The sequence below is a fragment of the Cotesia glomerata genome, linkage group LG5, assembly GCF_020080835.1.
Source record: "Cotesia glomerata isolate CgM1 linkage group LG5, MPM_Cglom_v2.3, whole genome shotgun sequence".
NCBI classification, from domain to species: Eukaryota; Metazoa; Arthropoda; class Insecta; order Hymenoptera; family Braconidae; genus Cotesia; species Cotesia glomerata.
In genome coordinates, this window is record NC_058162.1 from 21,293,789 (window position 1) to 21,318,293 (window position 24,505).

A 24,505-nucleotide genomic window follows, 5' to 3' on the forward strand; every position below is an offset into this window, starting at 1 on the left:
TAAAAGTAAAAAAATTTGTTCAAAAATTGGACTCGCGGAAAAGTTTTTCAATGTGAAATTTTTTTTTAACAATGTTTAATAATAAAATTCTCTAAATGTTTAAATAAAAGAATTGTTAAACATTGGCTAATATTAAGACGTGCTGCATCGTAAATTTCAATTTTCCATTTCAAAAACATGGGAACAGCGTTCTCTTGGATTTTCGAATTTTGTAACTCACGTTAGAGATAATATATTGAAATGATCAAAACTTATTCTTATAGAGAATTGAACGCTCTCCAAAAAAGGTCACGTACAGTTTTTTGATATATTTATTTTTTCAAAAGTTATTTAACATTGAAGTTGGATCGATCTAAAATTTTTACATTTTCTTATTTTCCGAAGCAACCATCAACTTTATGAGAAAATTTTATAAGACATTTTTTTTACAGAATTCAATTTTCTATAACTTATTTCTTAAGAAGTTTTTGATATCTTTTACATATCGTAAGTTTTCTGCAGAAAACTAAAAATTAATTTTAAGCAGTAAAATGACACTTTTTTAATAAAATTTATATATATATATATATATATATATATATCATACTGATACTGACACAAATTATGTACATATTTACAACTTCTATATACATCAAACTTTTATTTACAGATATTTACACTAATTATTCACATATTTACAACCACTATATACATAATACTCCTATTTACGGATACTATATACATATATACAAACAATAAATAAATAAATAATTAATTAGAAAAAAAAGTTTTTCATTTTTCCCGTTGCGAGACTGACTTAATCTTCTGGAATTTTTTCCATGCATTATGAAAAATGAAATTAGCATTTTTCAAATGGTCTGTTTTCCCTTCCAAGTGGCCGTTGACCGCAGTACACCAATCGATTAGGAACCTCCTAATTATCAAATCGATGGCCGTATTATTAAGATTATCTTGGTGTTCTAAACAATGGTGTTTGATAATTACGTCACGGTTCATAAGTTCTTCAACCCTCAATTTTAACAATTTACTGATGTCGGTCTTGTAGCAATGAGTGACCATGACATTTTCAATCGCTTCAAGGACTTGAAAGTACATAAGGACAAATAATGAGTCTGACGTAGTGAAACCTGTCTTTCGCACGAAAGAAGTTTTACAATTTTTACATTCAACAACTTTCATCAGTTTCTGAATTATCTCGTTATGACGAGATAATTGCTGAATGATATTCGGTCTTGGTTTTGTTGATTCAGCTTTAGAAAATGGAATACTGCTTTCGATAGTAGATTTTTCAATAGAATTATCTATATCGTCGGTATCATTTTCATTACCATCATTATCATCATAATCAAGATCAATTAAAGAGTTGTTGAACGTAGAAATTATATCTGAAAAATCGACACTCTCGGAATCATCATGTTCAGAACGATGTTCAGTGTTCCCATGGCGTAGCTTGAATCTTCCTACTTTGTCGATCAGAAAACTCCTTAAGTGCGAGGTGATTAACCTACAAGACGGTTTCCTGTTACAGCTCCTTTGCCTTAACCATCCAAATAGACTTTCAAGATCGATGTTTATAAAGATTCTCTGATGAAATCTGATATACATGAGGCTTGCAATTAACCATTTCTCTCCATGTCAATGCGCGGATTTCATCAGTCGGGAAAGAATGACTCGGGTCATTGTTTCTTGATGAACATCCTAACGCTGCACACTGCCACGGCATTGTATATTATTTTATTAAATTAAACAATTGTCAATAATAATATTAGATTTAAGATGAGAGATAAAAGAGAACGTAAAAGATTGCATTGACGCAGATTCAATGAGGCTTTCCTATTGTTTAGGAATCGAACAAATTACGATCGCGAGCAGTGCGGCGAGCGAGTATATGTATATGTATACATATAAAGAGGTGTGTATGTAACTTTTTATGTAGGTGAAAAGCACCAACCCCTCTGTATGGGTTTGAGCCAGTAATTATGATTATTTTAATAATTTCTACGAATGGAATTTTTAAAAATTTTTACATGTGGAATTTAAAAAAATTTTTTAATATTTTATTTAAATTATTCGATTTTTTATTAATACTTACCTGCATAATAGTTGTGCAGATATGCTGGACTTCAATTTTTAAATGAATCATTATTAATATTTTTTGGGAAAATAATTAACTTATTATTATTAGTTCATCGTGTATTTATTTGTATAAAAAATTAAAAAAAGTAATAGTACAATTAGCCAATGTTTAACAATTCTTTTATTTAAACATTTAGAGAATTTTAGTATTAAACATTGTTAAAAAAAAATTTCACATTGAAAAACTTTTCCGCGAGTCCAATTTTTGAACAAATTTTTTTACTTTTAATTTAATTAATAATTAATTTCATTAATGAAAAATTAAAAAAAATTTTCAAACGTCGGCTGATTTTTATATCATACTTTAATATTTATAAAAATATTTGTTTATTCAAAAAAAAAAAAAAATACATGATTTCTGGAGATTCGAAACCAGCGCGTCAAGTTGCAAAGTCAATACTCTACCGTCGTGGCTAAAGCACTTGATGCTAAGTTTGATGAAATGAAACATATAAACTGCATTCAAGGAATTTTATTTTATGGAGAAAAAAAAAAATACTTCCGAAGGCGAGATTTGAAGCAGAGTTTTTCGAGCCAAGGAACTTTCTTTAATCTACTCTATATACGAGGTATATTATAATTGGTCTACATTATACATATTTTCTAGCGCCCGTTGCGCCACTATGGTTAATATCCCTCGTCGTGGAACTATAATCTCTTTCGATTTCCAACACGCGAGTGCGGACCCCCTGGTTTAACCCTTGTCCTCAGCAGCAGATTCACCGTCACCGTCGGCTCCAGTGTCCATTGCTTCTTCCGTCTCAACTTCAGTTTGAATGCGTCGTGGTGATGACTGCCATTCCTCGTCCAGTTTCTTGAATCTTCCAAGAGCATTGACTACAGCGGTTGTCTTGGTCTTTATCTCATTGTGGATATTGACCTTAGTTTGGACAAACTCTTGCAGCTCAATGGTCAGCTTTTCAAGGCGCTCCAGCGCTTGCGTTCTCTTCATTTCAGCGCTTGCTTCAATCGCTGCTTGTTGGGCATGAAGCCTGTTTCCACTCTTGTTTGTTTCCTGTAAATTACTCATACTTTTTGATTTACCAGCGCATCGTACGGAGTGGAGTGGGTGTACCCTCGGAGATAGTACTCCTACCCCAGTACCCTGAGGCCTAGCCGACACTTAGCCAGTCCCGGAATACACGGACGGACTAGACTCGCTCGGGGTGGTGAAGATTCCGATCTCTAACACTCACTGCGTACTTCCTGATCAAGGCCCGAAGTGGCTGGCTCCTGATCCGCTACTGCAACTTACACCTCGGCAGACCAAGCTCACATCAGCCGTAGCCTGCATCGTCGGAAATAATCGACATGGGTTCCGGACACTTCCAATGAGTTACAGCAGGGAACGATCGTCTTGCTAGGTCAGTTAGTGTGACCAACCCATTAAAGGAGGGGGGAGGGGGGAGTTTTGTCCACGGAAGCGTATTTTATTTGGCTCCTACCCTCAGTACCTCATCAACTAAGAGACCTAGTGTCATCCAAGGACAGCGAGCGTTCTCCCATCCGCTACGGGGAGACGCGCCTGGTAGCAGTTTCTCCTCTGCCGCAGGTGTGTGTGTGTGTGTGTGTGGGTGGGTGGGTGTGAGTGTGAAAGTATGTGAAAGTACGTGAACCGCTTATAACTTTTGAACGGCTCATCCGATTTTATCGCGGTTGGTGCCATTTGAAAGAGCTTGGCCAAACTTAGATTTTGAGTTTAATTTGGACCGATTCATATCAGTAGATTTTGAGAAATTTTAAAAAAACTAAGAAAAAAAATTTTTTCAAACGTGGTTTTTTTTGGATAAATTTTAAACGGCTCTACCGATTGATTCAAAAAACTCATCAGCATAATATCACATAAATTATGTTTTGAGCTTAAAAATCTCAAAAACGTCATAAGTACAATTTTAAGCACCCAGATATGGAATTAGCGAGAAGTTGCAGGGATGGCCTTTAGGGTGAGCCGTTTTACTAATTTTTTTTTTCAATCTTATCATAGGTTTTTGAGAAGGACTGTATAGCAAATCTTAACTCAATACTACTTAATATAATGATAATTGATTTCTTTTGACCGTCAGTTATAATAATTTTTCTGTTTTTAGATCAGTCTTATTAATCTTTTTTAACTTCGTGCTATAAATTACAAATTTAAAAAAAAATCGGAAAGTTATTAGTTTCATCCCGATTTTCGAAAGTGAAGTTGAAAGTAAAATAGAAATTTGATAAGTAATTTATGTGGAGATTACTTGCTAGAAATTCGTTCATTTTTTATCACGGATATTATTTTTTTTTTTTTTTTTTTTAATATTCTGACATATTTTTTTTATCTTTATCCATTCAATTGATTATCTTTGATAAAATAAGCCCTCAAGTATACCTTAAATCCTTGCGCTTATAAGCGCATATCGATGGTTTTCTAACGCAACCTCGTATCTCAAAAATAACAACTTTAAAGATGAGGTAAAAAATAGCTTATAAAAATCTAATATTCATCTAAAAACAATATTTATTAAATGTATTTTCTAAAAATACTATCGTATTTATTATTAATCTGGTTTATATTTTTAACTTCCTGCTAAGAAAATTGAAAATTTTCAAAAATCGGGAAGTTATTGGTTTCACTCCGTTTTTCAAAAATCGAGTTTTTAACGGATGTTGACGTTTTGAGGTCCTAGGAAGCCTTCCCGAACGTTTCCGCGATGATGTCCGTACGTCTGTGTGTGTGTGTTTTTTTTTTTTTTTTTTTAACTTAGGGGGGGGGGAATCCCTTTTACGGATTCCAGGCATAGCTGTTCGGCCTGGATATGTGGCGACTCGACGCAGCGTCATACTAAAACTCGACGCTAACGCCCCTACCCACTAAACCCTAAACCCCTTTTCTTCTTTCCTCTAATCCCTCATGGAAGCCGCCGTCAGGCATTACTTCGTGAGGGGAGGATCTAGCTACTGCTATTCTTTCTGGTGGCTAAGGTGTTATTTTTCCTTCCTTCTAGTTTCTGTCATTTGCCCTTTTTCTTTCAATAGAACGCAGCTCTGTAAGCACTTCGGTGGTAAACGTTCTTGTGGCGTTCCAGGCAGCTTCGGATGCAGCATTTCTTCTACTATTGACTCTGGTGTGATTTTCTTGTTCAGGATCTTCTCTAACTCATCACGCTAAGGGTTAAAACGAGGGCACTCAAAGAAAACGTGCTCCGCATTTTCAGCAACTCTTGGGTAAGACGGACACTCTGGGGAATTATCGTGCTTAAAGCGATGAAGGTACTCCCGGAAACAGCCGTGTCCTGACAACATCTAGGTCAGATAGTAGTTGGCCTCGCCGTGATTCCGGTTAAGCCAAACGTCAATCCTTGGTATAAGTCGATGAGTCCATCTTCCCTTCTCCGCAGCATCCCATAGTTGTTGCCATCTTGCTATACTATGTTGTCGCTCTTCAGTTCTCAGTTCTTCAGCGCTCAATGTAGATGACCTCTTTCGGTGGTATAGGTTCCGTCTTTCCTCAGCTAGAACTCTAAGAGGCAGAGTTCCAGAAATGACGCACACTGCCTCCTCGGATATTGTGCGGAAGGCGCTTGCAACTCTCAGTGCACTTAATCGGTAGACCGGTCCGGTTTTCCTCCATGATTCCTGGGTCTCCAGCGCGTCTGCCCAAACGGATATTCCATATGTGAGCACTGATGTGACTACTGACGACAGCAATAGTCTCCTGCTCTGCTTCGGGCCTCCAACATTCGGCATCAGTCTTGATAGACTAGTTACCACCGCTGATGCTTTAGCACTTAAGTGTTCGACCTGTTGCTTAAAGTTCAGTCGGGCATCCAGCGTCACCCCCAGATATCGGATAAATGGTTGCGATGCGATTTCCTACTCGCCGACATTCAGCTTGATGTTTTCTACGATCTTTCTGCTGGTGATGAGCACAGCTTCAGTTTTGTGCTTGGCTAACTCCAACTTCATCATCTCCATCCATAGGTTAATCCGGCTAAATGTGATATCGAAAGCCAGATTGATCTCTTCCAAGTGTTTCGCGACAATGACTACCGCTACATCATCGGCATATGCAACAAGTTTCACCTCTGATGGTAATGCAACTCTCAGGAGACCATCATACATGATGTTCCACAGCAAAGGACCCAAAACCGAGCCCTGTGGCACTCCTCCGGTTATCTAATAATTACCGTAACTCCTATTCTTTTCCGCTTCACAGCATTATTTATATTTGTAAAAATGCTTACCGTCTTCGGTCAGTCGATCCAGGAAGTCAGTAAAGTCGGCAATGGAAAGGCTAGGTGGTGCATAACAACTATAAAAACGGATGTCGTTAATAGACGCTGCTACAAAGCCGATGCTATCATTGCTCACTATGCTCTGGAAGGGAAGTTTGCCACAGGACCAGATGACAGCCTTGGTGGTGCTGTCAGTTTCCCAAGGTTGGTTATTCAGGTGTCTGTATGGCTCTGCTATTATTACTAAATCAAGCTCTAATTCACGCACGGTCTGTACGAGCAGGTCATGCGCGGCCTCACAGTGATTGAGGTTAAGCTGTAATATCCTCATGTTTGCTTGCTTGTCATTCTCTGGAGTGCCTCTTTGTATACCGGGCACCTGTATGTGCTGGCGTGATGGGCAGCGTTCTCTGCGCTCTTATTTTCCGCGTATAATACACACTTCGCTGGGTTTTTACAGTCCGCAATCTTGTGTCCTTCGTGGCCGCATCTAATGCATAGCTTGGATCGATCTGTCTTGCTTCTGCACTGGGATCCGTAGTGCCCGAAATGCCAGCATTTGTAACATTGGGTAGGTTTCCTCGTGGCTCTAATTCGGCAGTTGACCCAGCCAATTCGGATTTTACCGCTTCCTTCTAATATCTTCTGAGCTGCTGCAGCCGGTAGTGTCACGACAGCGGTTTAAGTACCTCTGTAGGCTTTGCGGATCTTGATTGTCTCTGGTGGTATTTCGCAGAGCTCCTTGATTACCGTATGCAGGGCAGCCTGAATATCCTCCTTTGTTGTGGTGTCATCTAGGTCTCGGATCTCGATGTCTTCTTGTGGCCCTTTGCAGATCACTTTGGCCTCCTCCTTAAGAATGTTTGCGATGGTCTATTGCAGGCCTTGGCCTTTGTCCACGCTCTTCCGCGAAATCGTAATCAGCAAGTCCCCGTTTCTGGTCTTGTTGATCTTGTCCACCGTTGTGCGAACCTGCTCATCAGGGACGTCCTTCTTTATGCGACGCAGAATCTCGGCGTACTTTGCTTTCTCGGCCGGGCGGATGATCAGTGCGTCGGGTCTGATCCATTTGAGCGGTTTTTTGCGCTTAGGCTCCGGCCTGGGCTTCTTTGAAGGTTCCTTTGGGAGCTGTTCTTTGGCTAGCCTCCGTTTCTCTTTCCTTGCGTAGACATCTTTCCAATCAGTCGCGTCTTTTTTTTTTCGGCGTTCTGCTTCATCACGTTTTTCGAAGGACTTGGTTTCAAGTCCTTTCTCTTCGTCAATCGCCCATCTATTCCATCTGGGGAGTTTCGGTCCTTCCTCTTGTTAGACTTGTTGGAAGTATGACCTTCGTCTTTAGCATGAGATTCACCGTCACCATCGCCTCCGGTGTCCACTGATTCTTCGATCTGCACAGTAAGTTGACTGCTCTTCTCCGGCGTAAGACGAGGAGTGAGTCGTGGAGGTGACTGCCATTCTTCGTCCAGTTTTTTAAACCTTCGTAGGGCGTTAACTACCCCGGTTGCCTTGGCCTTTACCTCTTTATGGATATTGACCTTTGATTGGACAAACTCATGCAGTTCGCTGGTCAGCTTTTCGAGGCGTTACAACGTTTGCGTCCGCTTCATCTCAGCGCTTGCTGTAATCGCTGCTTCTTGGGCGTGAGGCCCACTAATACTTCTGTCCTTTTCTTGTTTTTTCGTTTCTTCCATGATTTTGAGTGATACTCCAAAGCAAAAGGTCGTCTCCGAACGCGATGCCTCCGGAAGTGGAGGGGTGATCACTCTTACAGCTACCTCCATTGCTATAAGAGCTTTCGGTCATTGAAGCGGGAAATCTCAACCGCTTCGACCTTGCACCTGCTTCCTTCATCGGTTCCTCTTGCTCCCGTGGGTGCGGCACGTAGATGCTGGGAGTTACCACGTATACCGCGCTATAAGGATCATTTCGCACATCTCTTTCGAGCAGCGTCGCCGTATCCGATTGCGTACGTGACCCTAGGTCAGATGGTGTGACCAACCCTTCCTGCCGAAAGAGGAGTTTTCGTTTTTTACCGCGAGAGCTATTTTATTTCGCTCTTACCCTCTGCTCCGAGGAACAGCGAGCCTTTTCCGACCCACAAGGATACACGGACGGTGGCTGTTACTCTTCAGCTCCGATGCCTGATTTGGTCCGCGAGGGCTATTTTATTTTGCCCCAATCCGCCGATCTTACGACCGGTTAGGACCCCCCCTATCCGCCACCTGGGGACGCGCCCGGTGGGAGTTTGGCTTCTTCCGACGGTGTGTGTGTGTGTGTGTGTGTGCGTGTGTGTGTGTGTGTGTGTGTGTGTGTGTGTGTGTGTGTGTGTGTGTGTGTGTGTGGTCGTATGTAAATCTCTCATAACTTTTGAACGGCTTGACCGATTTCATCGCGGTTGGCGCTATTCGAAAGGGCTTGACTAAACTTAGATTTTGACCATAATTTGGACTGATTCGAACCAGTAGATTTTGAGAAATCTCAAAAAAACTGCAAAAAAAATTTTTTTCAAATGTGGTTTTTTTGGAATAACTTTCAAATGGCTTAACTGATCGATTCTAAAAACTAATCAGCTCTGAACATCAAAAAAACGTCGATTGCCGCCAGCCCGGCCGAAATCAGTTAATTCGTTCGTGAGTTATCGTTAACGAAAAAAATCAAAAAAATCGTTTTTAGGGAATTACTTTAAAATTCCTTGTTCGATCAATTTAAATTTAAAAGTCCTTTCCATTATGAGGCTTTAAAAACTACGTTGAATGCCACCACCCACGTAAAAATTGGTTCATTCATTCAAAAGTTATTGCGGTTTAAAAATTCAAAAAATAGTATTTTATTCAACTTCTAGCAGATTTTTGAGCTCGGAGAGCTCAAAATGATACGAAAATTATTTTTTTAAGCTCAAAGAGCTCAAAAACGTAATAAATGCAGTTTTGTGCGCTTAAGTATGAAATGAGCGGGAAGTTGCAGGGATGGCCTTTAGGGTCAACCGTTTTCCTAATTTTTTTTTTCAGTAACTTGTTTATAATTAATTATTAATTTTTCAGTAGAACCCTTTCATCTTCAAGAATCGAGATACGTGGTTGTGTTAGAAAACCCTCGATATGGATTTAGACTTACCGAGCTTTATTTTGCTTTTAGTTCCAAGGAGCTGCCAGTGGTGGTGCTTCAGTTAGAAACTTTTTCTTTCGGAAGAGCTTGTGCAATTAGAATTCATACTTTGCTTTCATGAAATGTACATTCATGTAAACAGGGTATTAAGTTACATCATTACGAAAAAGATTTTAATAAGTGATCTGTTTATCTATGCTATTATATTGAAGCAGAGGTATCGTTTCAATAATGTGGCCAATGAAATCAAGTGATTAGTTTAGTTATTCGGACTATAATAATTTCGCGAAATAATTGACAGATCAGTGGAGAAATTGTTATTATGATACCGCTCGCCCTTGTAACTTCTATGCATATGATCTTCCATCACTCGAAAGCAGATAACAATTTGTGTAGACGGGTAATAGATGCTTTTCTGTAACATTCGTCGAAACCATTTAATTTTAACCCGTTGTTTTGTTGCATGAATTTCAATTATGCTAGAAGCATCCAAGCTACGTTATTTGATTTTCTCGATAATTAATTATTTTGTTTTAAATTTATTCGGGTATTTCTAGCGGAAAATTTGCATTCAAATTTTAAATTAAAAAAAATAATTACTTTAACCGATGAAACATGATATTGATGTTCAACAAAATTAAACCCATGGTATGTTTGTTGGCCCTATTACATCGTACGATCCACAATAATTGACGCGAATGGAAAAAGAAAAAAAAAGTTAAAATGTTATTTTAATTTTATATTGTATATTTTACACTAGTTTGTTCGAATTTATATTTTATGGTAATTCAATACAAACATCAACACCAAAAAAATTTTATTCATTTTTTTCGTCATTTTCACGTAACTTTAATGGTCACATTGTGTATCGAACGCAGTTTTATATTTATACTACAGAAAAATATTCACCTCAGTGACGGCAGCATAGTAAATAATTTTTATTCTAGTAGCCGACCGATTTGTAGGAAGTAAATTTAACAAAATGTAGTATGCTCTTGTGTATTGAACGGGTTTTAGATTACAAATGACTTATTTGTTACTTAGTAATTTATCAACAATTAATTTTATATGAAAAATGTCGAGATGAGTTATCGGAGAAAAATTCTTATAAATCGTAAAAATTAAACTTGTGGAAAAAATTCAAGTTTAATCATACAAAATTGAACCTTTAATATTTATTCCAAACGTTAAATTTTCCACGATAGGTCAGATATATAAAGACTGATAATTCGAATTTATCGCAACAGTTTCAATTTTTGATATTATTTTTTCAATATACATTGATAAAAGTAATTGTAACATTTTGTAAACAGGCAACGTTGAATAATAGTCATTAATACACAAAATAACAAGGTCTCTAGAGTATTGAATGTCAAAGTAATTGTTGAATATCATCAACGAGTGCCATGAAAATTCGCAAAGCGAAACAGTAAGTTCAGCACATTAAACTGAATCAACTTTATAGTTATAACTTTTGTTGAACTCATAGGAAGTATATTTCAAACCTAGCAATCTTTACTATTTTACTTTGTACAATTTTACACGTGATCGTGACCTTCTATCCTTTCTTCCTTGAAAATGCAATTTCCTGCTTTGTCATTTGTCGACAAGCATTACACACCTGGCTTATAATTTCACTGAGGTATGATAAATTTTATTGGTCTTACAGCGTTGGGGTTCAACGTCAATCTTCCGTACGTAGGGTCTTGGGTTCGAATCCTCGCTAGGGCAAATGCGATTTATTAAAATAATTCATTAAACAAATATATATTGAGCTTAAGTTAAGTTTATCCAATGATCATGATTGTAATTAGCGTTTATAATGAAACTGTTCTGTACCCATCACGATACTACGTTCACGATTCACTGGATAGTTACTAGAAGGGTATTGTTTTTTTATGCTTCTTGTTTTTTTGTGAGTTTCTTTTTCAATAAAAATCTATCAAAACAAATGGATTTCTAAGCCTCTTAAAGTTCTTAATTAAAGATATCTACCAACATTTCCAACCTTTAAGGGGTTAGGGGTAGTCAGAGGCACGAAAAAATGAGAATTTTCAGTATTTTTTTTTTTGCTATTAAATCATGTTATTTTACAAAAGTAGTAATATGGCATTATTATACAATGTTTTGACTTGAAGTCACGAAAATTTCAAAAAAAAAAAAATTTTATTTCCAAAGTTATAGCTGTCTGTGTTGACCCAGTTCCAAAAAAAGGTCCTTGCGGTGACAATCATAAGTCCTTGGAGATTCATCTAAAATCAATCGGATGAAAAAAATTAGTTTTATAAATAGATAATCCTGGGCCTGATCGAAGGATTTTTTTTTTTCAAAAATTAACAAAATGGCGGCCTCAGGAAATTTTTGTCTAGATTTTTGGGAAAAAATCAACAGTTGATTGGTCTTAAAAAATCGAAATTTTTGAAAAAAAAAAAAAAAAAAATCCTTCAATCAGGCCCGAGTTTATTATGTATTCTAAAAGCTGTATAAATTTCAAGCTCTCCACTTACTTCAGTGCGCTGGTAAGAGCACCAAGAATCTTCGCCTTTGGGACACATATCATGATTCGGATTTTCATCAGTCGAACCGTAGTGGTAAAAAGTTGCCATAATAGCAGATTTCATATCTTCAATAGAATCGCAATGACGACGTATTGATAAACCATAGTACACAGTTAATTTGTCTATTACTTTTCCTGTAAGCCTACCTCTACCACCAAGACCTTCTTGTTTAGTTTTCAGAGTACGCAGTCGAGTTCCCATCCGCTTCTGAACATGGCCTATACATTCTTTTTTATTTATGGTTGTATTTTTGTAAGGATCTGCTTTTATAATTCCAGAATAGGATGACAATAGAACCTTAAAAGGGGGTTTCTTGAAGCTGCCGCTAGCTATCTGCTCCCGAGCGCTTTGAAGTACCCGAGCTCTCTTTGTTATTTGTCGAATAACTCAAAAACTAATTATCGGATCGACTTGAAATTTTCAGAGAATATTTTTAAGATATTACACATAACGAAAATGCAAAAAAAAATTATTGATTTTTTGAAAATTCTGACTACCCCTAACCCCTTAATGGTATTCTGAGCGACAAGAGAAGAACAGTGTGTGTTTAGCACACAACTGAGAGAGGGAAATCGGGGTAAGGGTGAAATCGCACTACCCTCATCGTGTACGCGTTCAGCGTCAACTCAGTAACGCTTAATTCGTAAGCTAATGAGTTTATGGGTGACTCTACAGGATAAACAAAAGGGATCTCTCATTTACCCGAGGCCACAATATCCAAGGGGCCTTTCCTCTATCGAACTTCTAGCGTCCTGCTTCTACACTAACTTTTGAACCTCAAGGGATTTGGCTCCATCACTTTCTCTCAGTTTTTTACGGAAAAGTTTACGAGGGATTTAAGGATTAGGACTAGAATCCACTTTGGAATTAAATAAAGCATCATTCTATTTATTTTGACTTAACCTGTTAATATTTTTTGTCGATACAATAATAAATTAGCTCACGGGAGCTCGTAACTTAGACCGCAGTCACGAGATAAAAAATGACAGAGTTTCATATATTTCATTTCTCGTAATGTTTTAAAAAAGTACTAAATTAACTTTGCTGGAATTTTTTTTACAACTACAGGACTGGCTTTGATAATTCACTGCGTGACCGATGGATCTACCCTAGTTCATTCATTACGCATACCTCGATGAAGTTTTTGGTTGACCGAGTTTTTTACATTTATTTATCTTCGCATGCAAACTTTCGATATAAAAACACGATACTTCATCACTTTTTTTTATTCAAAACAATCCGGAGTATGGAAAATATCAAATTTTGAGCCGCCTTTTTTTTTTTATACATTTTATGATTCACTGATGTCGTAAAATAGAGATTTAAAAGGATTGTGCATTCGTTCATTTTTTCCACTTCTGTTTCGTGGCTTACAGACTTTAACATTTTATGATTTGTGCAGCGAATCAAACGATTGAAATACATTTTTTGGCTATTAAATGTTTTTTTTATGTTTTTTGCTAACAGCATAAGCTATTTAGCTTAAGTTTATTATTCGTATAAATATCTTCAGCACTAAATTTTAGGGCATAATAATTGAGCATACAGGAAAAATTTTCATGTCAGATAATTTATAAAGTCTATATAAGATCGTAAAACTGAATTTTCACTGAAAAAATTTATTTCCGAGGTTTTTTCATTGAAAATTATTAAAGTCGAAAAATTTCATCTTCAATAATTAATCTGACCTGATTTTATTTAAAATTTTCTGAAATAACCAGAAAAATTTTTAAGAAATAATTAATTTTATATAAAAAAAAAACTATATTTATCCGATGCTTCGTTGAATACTGCCGGACGGATACTGACAACTTAGCTTTCCCCACTACTGCCGTCCATTAATCGCGCGACGCATGCGCAGTGATCTCAAGAGTGTAGTAAGAGAACTCAACCGTAAAAATGCGATCTGCTCTTCTAAATATTCCTGTGTTGAACTGTTTTTAATTAAGCAATTGAACTCAATAATATGTAGTAATGAAATTCAATTATGTTAAATTAGTAGACCAATTTTTCTCTCATTAATTTGAAAAAAGAATTTTAAAATTGACAATGAATTTTTTATGAGAAAAAAATCTATTCCAAAATTAAAAAAAACGTATAAAGCATATGTCAAGGCCATGTTCTCTCAAGTACATTTGCTTCTTTATACCTTTATAGATATAAACTAGACTAATAGAAAACCGAATATGCTGCCGACAGATCGTTTATCCCATCGCGTCTGGAAACGAAACTACAATAGGCAGCCATTAATCCTCTTAAAAAATTAAATTGAATGAATAAAACTAATCAGATTACTCGAGGTACATTTGTGAAATTTGCTTTATGTTAATAAACAATTACTCAGCACAGCAGCTTCACGATATCAAGCTTAAAATTGAATCATTGATAATGGATTTATGAATCACGGAAATTATGAATAACGGAGCCCCGTAAGTACATTCGAAATTTATTAATCAGAGCAAACAACAACTGTAAATCTTTTAAGCAGCTTTCGCTGAAGATTACTAGGAAATTATAAAGCCTTATTCACTCTAGTAAATTCCAGTCATTCCTTTGTTTAACTCGATTCCTTTGTGGTTAATTTTTCACGCAATTTCTCTGCTGACTTTAAACAGAAGAGATTTTGCAATTAACCCGTAAATAAATTTTCTGATGTGGGTATATCAAGTTATTTACTAAAATACAATTAGTTATTTTTTAACTTCCTGCTAAGAAAATTGAAGATTTCCAAAAATCGGGAAGTTATTGTTTTCATCCTGTTTTACGAAAATCGAGTTTTCATCGAATTTCGACGTTTCGAGGTCCTAGGAAGCTTCACTGACTATTCCTGCGATGGTGTCTGTATGTATGTATGTATGTATATATATGTGTGTGTGTGTGTGTGTGTGTGTGTGTGTGTGTGTGTGTGTAACCCTTTTATAACTTTTGAACGGCTTGACCGATTTCATCGCGGTTGGTGCGATTCGAAAGGGCTTGACTGAACTTAGATTTTGAATATACTTTGGAACGATTCGGACCCATAGATTTTGAGAAATCGCAAAAAAACTACAAAAAGAATTTTGTTCAAATGTGGTTTTTTTTGGAATAACTTTTAAACGGCTTTAACGATCAATTCCAAAAACTAATCAGTTCTTAACATCAAAAAACCACGTCGATTGCCGCCAATCCGGTCAAAATCGGTTGATTCGTTCGTGAGTTATCGTTGACGAAAGACAACCGAAAAAAGTGTTTGTTCGTAATTACTCCGAAATTTTTCGTTCTATCAATTCAAACTTGAAGATTCTTTATGAAGCTTAAAAAACTGCGTCAAATGTCACCAACCGCGTGAAAATCGGTTCATTCATTCAAAAGTTATTGCGATTTGAAAATTCAAAGAATCGTGTTTTATCAAACTTTTGAGCTCGAAGAGCTCAAAAGCATACAAAAGCTATTTTTTTGAGCTCGGAGAGCTCAATTAACACACAAATTGTATTTATGAAGTCGAAGAGCTCAAAAACGTCATAAGGTCAATTTCAAGCGTTTAGGTATAGAATTGGCTGGAAGTTGCAGGGATGGCCTTCAAGGTCAACCGTTTTCCTAATTTTTTTTCTTTTAATCGAGGTTATTCATTCAAAAATATGTGTATAAAATTTCAAATAGAATTTTGAAGATTTTCGGAGTTATAGTCACTTTAGTGAGAGCAGGTAAACCGATCGTTTTCGCTGAGCACTCCGACGAAAAAATCGAATTCGCTAAAAAATGCATTAAAACAGTCAACAAAATGATTTAAAAAATCATGAATACTACTGGAGATGAGGAGGAAAAATTCTTCCAAAGCCCGGGACTTAATTTAAGTATAAATATTTCATGAGATACATGATTTTAGAGTAACATATAGTAAAATAGACTAAAAATTTTGACCGTGTTTTTCTCAAATCGACTTTTTTCAAACTGGTTGCATCGATAACTCAAACAAATATCAACCGATTTCCAAAACTTTTTTTTGTTTTGTTCGTCTTTACAATGGCTAATGTTGCACGTATCCGATTTTGAAAATTTTGTTTTTTAAATTTTTTTAAGGCTGTTCGAAAAAAACGGCTAAAAATATGAAAACATTTTCAATCGGTCGCCGTTTTTTTTTTTTAATCAATATAAAAAAATCGGCTACATACAACGATAACCATATCTATACAGATTATAACGTAGCTAAATTTTTTTTTTCTCGGATGATCCGTTTTCGAGACAGCAATGCGACCATGCTAGGAAAATTTTTGTTAATAATATTATATATTCCAGCAACGCTTCTATTTTTTTATTTTTACAATACAGTTTGACAAAAAAAAATTGAAAAAACAGTGAGAAGAATTCTACGCGTACAGAGGTTGAGATGTTCTGTAATGTTTAACCTACAATGTAAATGAGCACGGAGTAAACAATGAATCCGGGATAAAATAGTCTATTTCGTCTGGATCTATTTTTTCCGGTCTATTTTTTCAGATTACCGTATACAATATAGCTACTCAGCCATTTATACTCATATGTGTATAGGTATAGATCTCTTATTAATACAAACACCAAACTACAGGCTGGTCTTAAATATTGCTTAATTATCTATAAATCTCCTTTGGTATTAAGAAATATTTCTCCTAGTTATAATAAGGCTTTGTTAGCATTAAAAATATTAAATTAATATAAAGTAACTAATTTTATTAAAATAAATTCTTTTAATTGATAAAAAATATTTTTCATTCTCAAAAAAGTCACTTGTGAAAATTTTTAGAGAGCAATTTATCGCTTTCTAAAAAATTCTTCTATCAGTGTGTTAAAATTTCGTATCAAACAAAAATTGGATTAGTAGTTAATTTAATTTACAAATAATGTTATATAAGTTCATTAGGAGTAGAAAAAATGATTTTTACTTTAGATCTTAACACCTCTGACTCAAGATAGTTTCTCCATCCAGCTACTTTTCGAGAGATTTTATTTAAAATATTCAATAACTAAATTCGCGATTTCAAGGCTATTTCTCATTTAAAGCATGTAAAACTCTCTGAATACCCAAATATTCTCTGTTATGTTAAAAAAATTCCTCGACAGATATTGGAAAAAAAACTAACAGAATAAAAAATAAATATTTTTTAAATTAAGGCAGTCCTTTCGCTCCAGTTGAGTCACAACAACTGTAGTAGTTAATATTCGATAAATTAAAATAAAAAACCCATAAAAATTCCGAAAATTAAAAAATAAATAGTATATGAGGCATTGACCGTTGAAATTTTGAAAATTAAAAAAAAAAATAGTTAAACACAAAAATTAATTTGACTCTTGTAAATCAGCTGTTAGTAACCTGTCTGTGATTTGGCAACGCTATATTGCGTTTGTTTACATTTTCATTTGCACAATATAGCCTTAACCATGTTTAAGTTTTTGCAGAAAGTGTAAATAAATAAATTAATGAAAAATGTTTAGTCATAAAACCATAACATTCTAATGTCCCATGGCAAGAATGCTAGTATTTTTAAATTATTGTTTTATTTTTCAATTATGAAATATGAAAATTTGTTAACAATAAATTAATTAATAAGTATGAATGAAAAACATAAGTGCGTTAAAGTTTAGTTTGAATTTATTGAATGGTCTGAAGCTTACGCGCTACGCAACGTTGCCGAATGTTCTGACGCCATTTAAATGTAGGTTACTCAAAAATTTTCTGTGATTTTATAATTTTAATTTCTCCATAAATTCCACGGCAACTTATGTATTTTATTGCAAAAAATCAAACCTGAATATTTCGAAAACCTTATTATGAGTTTTTTTTTACCCCATCTAATCGGTGGTTAATGCCATAATTCGAGAAAGTTGTTAAAGTCTGACTTTCTCGTAAGACTCGGAAAAAATACTAACATTTTTAGAAATTTTTTTTCAAAAATTTCCATGGTGAAGAATAAATTAAACTTCACTAGTAAATAAATAAGGACTTTAACTATTAGATAAAACTTAATTTTATGCATAATCTAATATTTTTTATTGAACATTGATGGCGAAAGGACCTTCTTAATTTATAAAAAAAAGAGCACTTTATCGTTTTGTTGTCGAGATATAGTATTTCAAATATTTTTAACTTCCCGCTAAGAAAATCGAAGATTTTCAAAAATCGGGAAGTGATTGGTTTTACCCCGTTTTGCAAAAATCGAGTTTTTATCAGATCTCGACGTTTGAAGGTCACAGAAAGCTTCCCTGACTATCCCCGAGAGGGTGTCACTATGTCTGTGTGTGTGTGCGTGCGTGTGTGTGCGTGCTTGTGTGTGCGTGCGTGCGTGCGTGTGTGTGTGTGTGTGTGTGTGTGTGTGTGTGTGTGTGTGTGTGTGTGTGTGTGTGTGTGTGTGTGTGTGTGTAAGTATGTAAAACTTCTATAACTTTTGAACGGTTCGACCGATTTCATCGCAGTTGGTGCCATTCGAAAGGGCTTGGCCAAACTTAGATTTTAAATACAATTTGGACCGATTCGGACTGATAGATTTCGAGAAATCGCAAAAAAACTGTAAAAAAAATTTTTTTTCAAAGTGGTTTTTTTTTGAACAACTTTTAAATGGCTTTATCGATCAACTCCAAAAACTAATCAGCTCTTAACCTTAAAAAACCACGTCGATCACCGCTAATCTGGTCAAAATCGGTTGATTTGTTCGAGAGATATCGTGCAGGAAAGAAAACCAAAAAAAGTGTTTTTTCGAAATTACTCCGAAATTTTTAGTTCGATCGATTCAAACTCAAAGATTCTTTATGAGGCTTAGAAAACTGCGTCGAATGCATCCAACCGCGTGGAAATCGGTTCATTCATTCAAAAGTTATTGCGGTTTGAAAATTCGAAAAATGGTGTTATATGAAACTTCCATCAGACTTTTGAGCTCGAAGAGCTAAAAAGCATAGAAAAGCTATCTCTTTGATCTCGGAGAGCTCAAAACAACACGTAAATTGTATTTTTGAGCTCGAAGAGCTCAAAAACGGCATAAGTGCAACTTTAAGCGTCCAGGTATGGAATTAGCGGGATGTTGCAGGGATGGCCTTCAGGGTCATCCGTTTTCCTAATTTTTTTTTGTCATTTCGATATAGTATTTCTATAGTAAATAATGATTTGACCATAGTATCAACCTTCCGACAATATTAAATGCTCTCTAACCACACTACAAATACCCTGTAAAGAATAGTTAGCATGCGTCACAGGATATAAGCATATCAGGCCACAGCAGAAAATTTATTCGCAGGAAAACCATTCAACGTTAGCTAGAAAAATTTTTAACAGTGTCGTGAAAAAAAGAATTTCGCAAATAAAACTACATTTTTCCAGAGTATGCTTCTGAATAGAGTTATCGAGCAATCAACACGTCGTTCCATTTAATTTTACTATCCGTATTATATTCCGATTCATGTACTAACAGCGTAAAATTTAATGCGAATTTAAAGCGCGTTCGCATTGTCGCTCGACAATATTCGCTTTTTCATGCTCCGCCGCCTAACATATAATTCAGCATGTTCATTTACCTTCAATCTCTTTTCATCCTTTTAAATTTTTCATTATTAATTTCTCATTTTTAAAGCCCAATTTACTATAAAAAATACACAAACATTACGTAAAAATAAAAATCTAAATCCATTCCGAACTTGAGCATCTAAAACTTCCTAAAATCAAGGTTATTAATGTAGATACTGATATGTCTAAGGAGGATTTGTGTGAGGATATTTATCACCGTAATTTTTTGGAAATAGATGGTGCATTTAACATTATTGCTGACTATAAAGGTCGTAATGACTACCGTACAATAATTCTTGAAGTAACAGCTGACTCTTATTTACATCTTAAAAACAATGGCTTTAGACTATACATAGGTCATCAGTGCTGTAAAATCTATGATTTTTTCAATCTTAACCTATGTTGCAAGTGTGGAAGATCAAATCACAAACATAAAAACTGTAATAATGATGATATCTGTTTAATTTGTGCCGGAAATCATTCTACTAAAATGTGTAATAGTAAAACTAAAAAGTGTCCGAACTGTGTATTTTACAATGAGAAATTTAAGAAAGATAGAGCCACCGATGATTGTGCTACCGAATTATGTTGTGAATATCTCAAGTTCAAGTTGAACAAAATTATCGACGAAATAGATTACCCTACTAAACCTATAATACCAAACTCAATTGGTAAGGTTGAAAATAAATATATTCGTCTAAATCAATAATTTTTATCAATGGAGGATACTGATACCTGTATTAAAGAAAATTTTAATGATCTCAACAGCTTAAATAAATGTTTGTGTTTAGATTTCATACTGTGTTTACATCTAAACGTCAGAGGTTTGAATGCTAACTTTGAAAACCTAGAGTTATTTATACATAATTTGTGTGTTAAGCCGGATGTCATAATATGCTCTGAGACTTGGATACTGCCTTGTTTTACTCTTTTTACACGCTTTTTATTATTGCTATAGATGGTTATGATTGTTTTTATAATCATAGTTATGTCAACAAAGCTGATGGAGTAGTGATGTATATAAAAAAATCGCTACAGTCTAGTGCAACAATAGAAGAATTTGATAATTTAAAGATTATTTCTGCAATGTTCAAACTCAGTGATAATAAAGTATTTAAAATATCGGGTGTGTATCGTTGTCATGATTTGATAAAATAAGACTTTGTTAAATCTATAAATGAATATATTAATTTAAAATGTCATGGGAATAACCATGCTATAGTGGGTGATTTTAATATAAATCTGCTTACAACTGATCACATAGCTAACGATTTCTTATCAAATTTCCTTGATCGTGGATATATTCCGTACTTCAGTGGGGTAACGAGACCAAATGATGCAGGAGGAACTTGTATCGATAATTTTTACATCAAATCTAACTTATGTAATCTCAAATCTTTTACATACACCAATACCTTTACAGATCATTTTCCTATCTTTGTAAGCTTTAAACATTTCAAAATCAATAATAGCAATACTTCGATTAATTACAATCGTCTTATTAATCTTAGTAGTGATTATAACTGGTCATATTTATTGGAATTTAATGATCCTGATGATTTTTTCATTGCACTGACTTATAGTATTAAAACATTAGTTAATAATGTCAAAAACAAACTTAGAAATAACAATAAAAAAAATAAACCGCGAAAACAATGGATCACTCAAGGGATTATGAACTCTTGTAAGACTAAAGAGAATTTATACAATATCTGGAGATTAAATAAAAATAGTGTGGAACTTAAGACTCAATATACTTCCTATTGTAAAATTCTTAATAAAGCAATTAAATTAGCTAAAAGTAATTTTGAAACGAAAAAAGTAAAAAATTATTACAATGATAGTAAAAAATTATGGAATTATGTAAATTGTAAGTTAGGGAAAAACACTGTAACTAGGGATTTTGATTACTTAATTAATGATAATGATGAAATTGTTGCTGATAAGAAAGATATGGCAGATAACTTTATAGAATTTTTTAGTAATGTTGGAAATAAACTTGCGAGCAATCTTGGTAATCCGGAGAAAATAAATATTGAAAAAACTGTAGAACATAACTATAATAGTATTTTCTTATCGCCAACAAATCAGACTGAAATTGAAAAAATTATCAATGAAATGAAAGAGAAATCTGGTGGAGAAGATAATATACATAGTAAAGTAATTAAGTGCATTGCCAAAGATATTAGTTTACCGTTAGAATATATCTTTAATTTATGTATTAGTAGAGCAATCTGGCCTAATGCTCTGAAAAAAGCTGAAATTATCCCTTTTCTTAAATCTGGTAATAAACACCTGGCAACAAATTACAGGCCAATATCACTAATATCTAATTTAGCTAAAATATTTGAAAAAATAAAATATGTAAGATTGTATGAATTTTGTATTAGTAATAACTTGATATCAGACAAACAATTTGGTTTTATGAAGAACAGAGGTACAGATGATGCTCTCGCTTTTACCTCTAGTTTTATATACGATAATTTAGACAAAAATCGTGCATCTGTACTGGTTTTCTTGGATCTAGCAAAGGCTTTCGATACAGTTAATCATAAAATCTTGCTTGATAAATTGTGGCGCAAAGGAATCAGAGGTCTACCTCATAAATTGATTGTGAATTACCTATCAGGTAGAGAACAATGTGCTAAATTAAATAATTGTTCTAGTGATTATAGAATAGTAAAAATTGGGGTTCCCCAAGGGACCATCTTGGGGCCTCTTCTCTTTATTATGTACATAAATGATATTTTTAATATTCTGCCTGCTAATGCTCTTGTATCATATGCTGATGACACAGTAGTTCTGTGTAGTGGAACTAATTGGTTAGTAGTCTCTGATTGGTTGAATAAGCTAGATCAATGGTTAAAAGTCAATCAGTTAACGCTAAATGTTGATAAATCGACATTTATTACTTTTGGTTGTTATACTGACAGTGTGCCTACTAATTTTCATTTGTACATTAAAGATAGAGAGTTGAAAAGAGTTGAAAGTTGTAAATATCTGGGAGTAGTTTTTGATTGCCCCATGAAATGGAACAAACATATTTCAGAACTGATGAAAAAACTCAATTACTTTACCTTCCTCTTTTACAAATTAAGTAATTGGATAAACACATCATTGCTGAAAATCATTTATCATGGTCTATTTGAAAGTGTTATAAACTATGGAATTATAGCCTGGGGAGGTGCATATGATAACACATTAAAACCTATTGTAAATCTACAAAATAAAATGTTAAGCAAAATAACAAATTCTGATGATATGTTAGAACCATTGAAGATTAAACAATCTTTCGTTGTACAAGCCTTAACCTATTATTTTTGTGATTGTAAAACTTTGTACTCTGATAGAGTAATCAATACAAGATCTAGACATTTAACATTACCAAAAATTAACAGAACAATAAGTACTAAAAGTGCAATTTATATTGCAATTAAATACTTCAATTTACTTCCTAGTAATCTGAAAGAGCTAAATTATAATAAATGGTTAAAAAAGCATATTGTGAGGTGGATAAGATCAATAATACTTTAATTCATGATAAATTGTATTTATGTAAAAATTTTGTAAAATTATTCTTAATATACTCTGTACACTACTTACTTAGTTAATTTAATATTATGTATTAATTTTTATAAATGTATTATATTTTTCTGGTGTCTATGCACAGGTGCTTCTTGCACCTCTATAGAATGTTTTACCAGAAGTAAATAAATAAATAAATAAATAAATAAATATGATTATAATTTAAAAATACTTTTGTAAAGGTAAAGGTAAATAAATTATCTACTTTAAAAAAAAAAAAAAAAAAAAAAAATTCCAATCCCACATAAATTAAATTTAACCTCACTAACTTTAAAAATAAAACCAAATCCTTCAACGAGAAAATCTCAATCCGAAGAATAGGCGGATTAGGATTTCATCACCAGATTTTCTGGACCTCAGACGGAGTAAAGTCACTTCGGAATGCTCGAGTCAGTGAGTGCATGTCGATCGACAACCATTGTAGAATATTACATTTCAAAGACAACTGTGAGAAGAAAATATTCGCCTCCAAACACTAGAGAATGGAAATTTTCTCTCCATAGAAAATGATGTATAACCTTCTTTTTTCTTTCGTCAATACGTATGTAAAGTTTTCAATTTAAAAATCTGATTTATCGCCTAAGAAAAATAATTTAAAATTGTCCCATTATACTTCTTTGCACTTAGTGTTATTGTACTTGTTAAAACTCAAGATGAATTCATATTTTATGTTACATCTTTGGCTATAAAGTTTTTCATCGATAACGCAACTAAAGACATTCCAAGTTTCCCGTCAATGTTGAATACAATATTTATCCAGCTACTTTAAATTTAAAAAAAGTTATAAAACACTGAGTAAACTGATGAATTATTATTCACTTTTTGTTCGATGAAAAAAATTTGAAAACTTGTTACTTACCTCATGCAAAAAGAAAAACTTCTTTTGCAAACTTACGTAGATCATATAATTTTTAAGATCATTTAAGTAGACTTTATGAATGTTGCCTTGAGCTTTGAAATTGAATTATTTTCTGAAAAAAAATAAATTTTTAATATCTTAATAATTACGATACTTTTTCATGAATAATACAGAAGTATAAACAGTTGTCTGCACGTTCTATTGCCATGCTAATTGTTTATATTGATGATTATCCCAATTTCAGTCCTAAATGTAATCCTAATACCATATTATAAATCTTGAGCGCGAGCGCGAAAGTATGCTCTATTATGGCCTAAAAATCAATATTTTAACGTTTTGTCACATTAAATCATACCTGGCAGTCATAATGTACTAACAGATGATACATATAACAAGACAGCTTGTTCTTAAAAAAAAAAAAAAATGATTGCTGAATTTCAAAATTTTTCTGATTCTGTTTTATAGCTTATGAAGTTTTTTTTTTTTTTTCCAAATCTGAACATGGGTAAACACAATAGTTTTTGAAAAAATTGATTTTTTAAGCTCA

The 24,505-nt window shown here is 34.1% G+C and overlaps 1 protein-coding gene across 2 annotated transcripts in view; it reads left to right on the forward strand.

Annotated features, from left to right (window-relative positions):
• The window catches only part of LOC123265550 (protein-tyrosine sulfotransferase), a 279,719-nt gene that overhangs the window by 77,734 nt on the left and 177,480 nt on the right, over positions 1-24,505 (forward strand). The window lies entirely within an intron of this gene.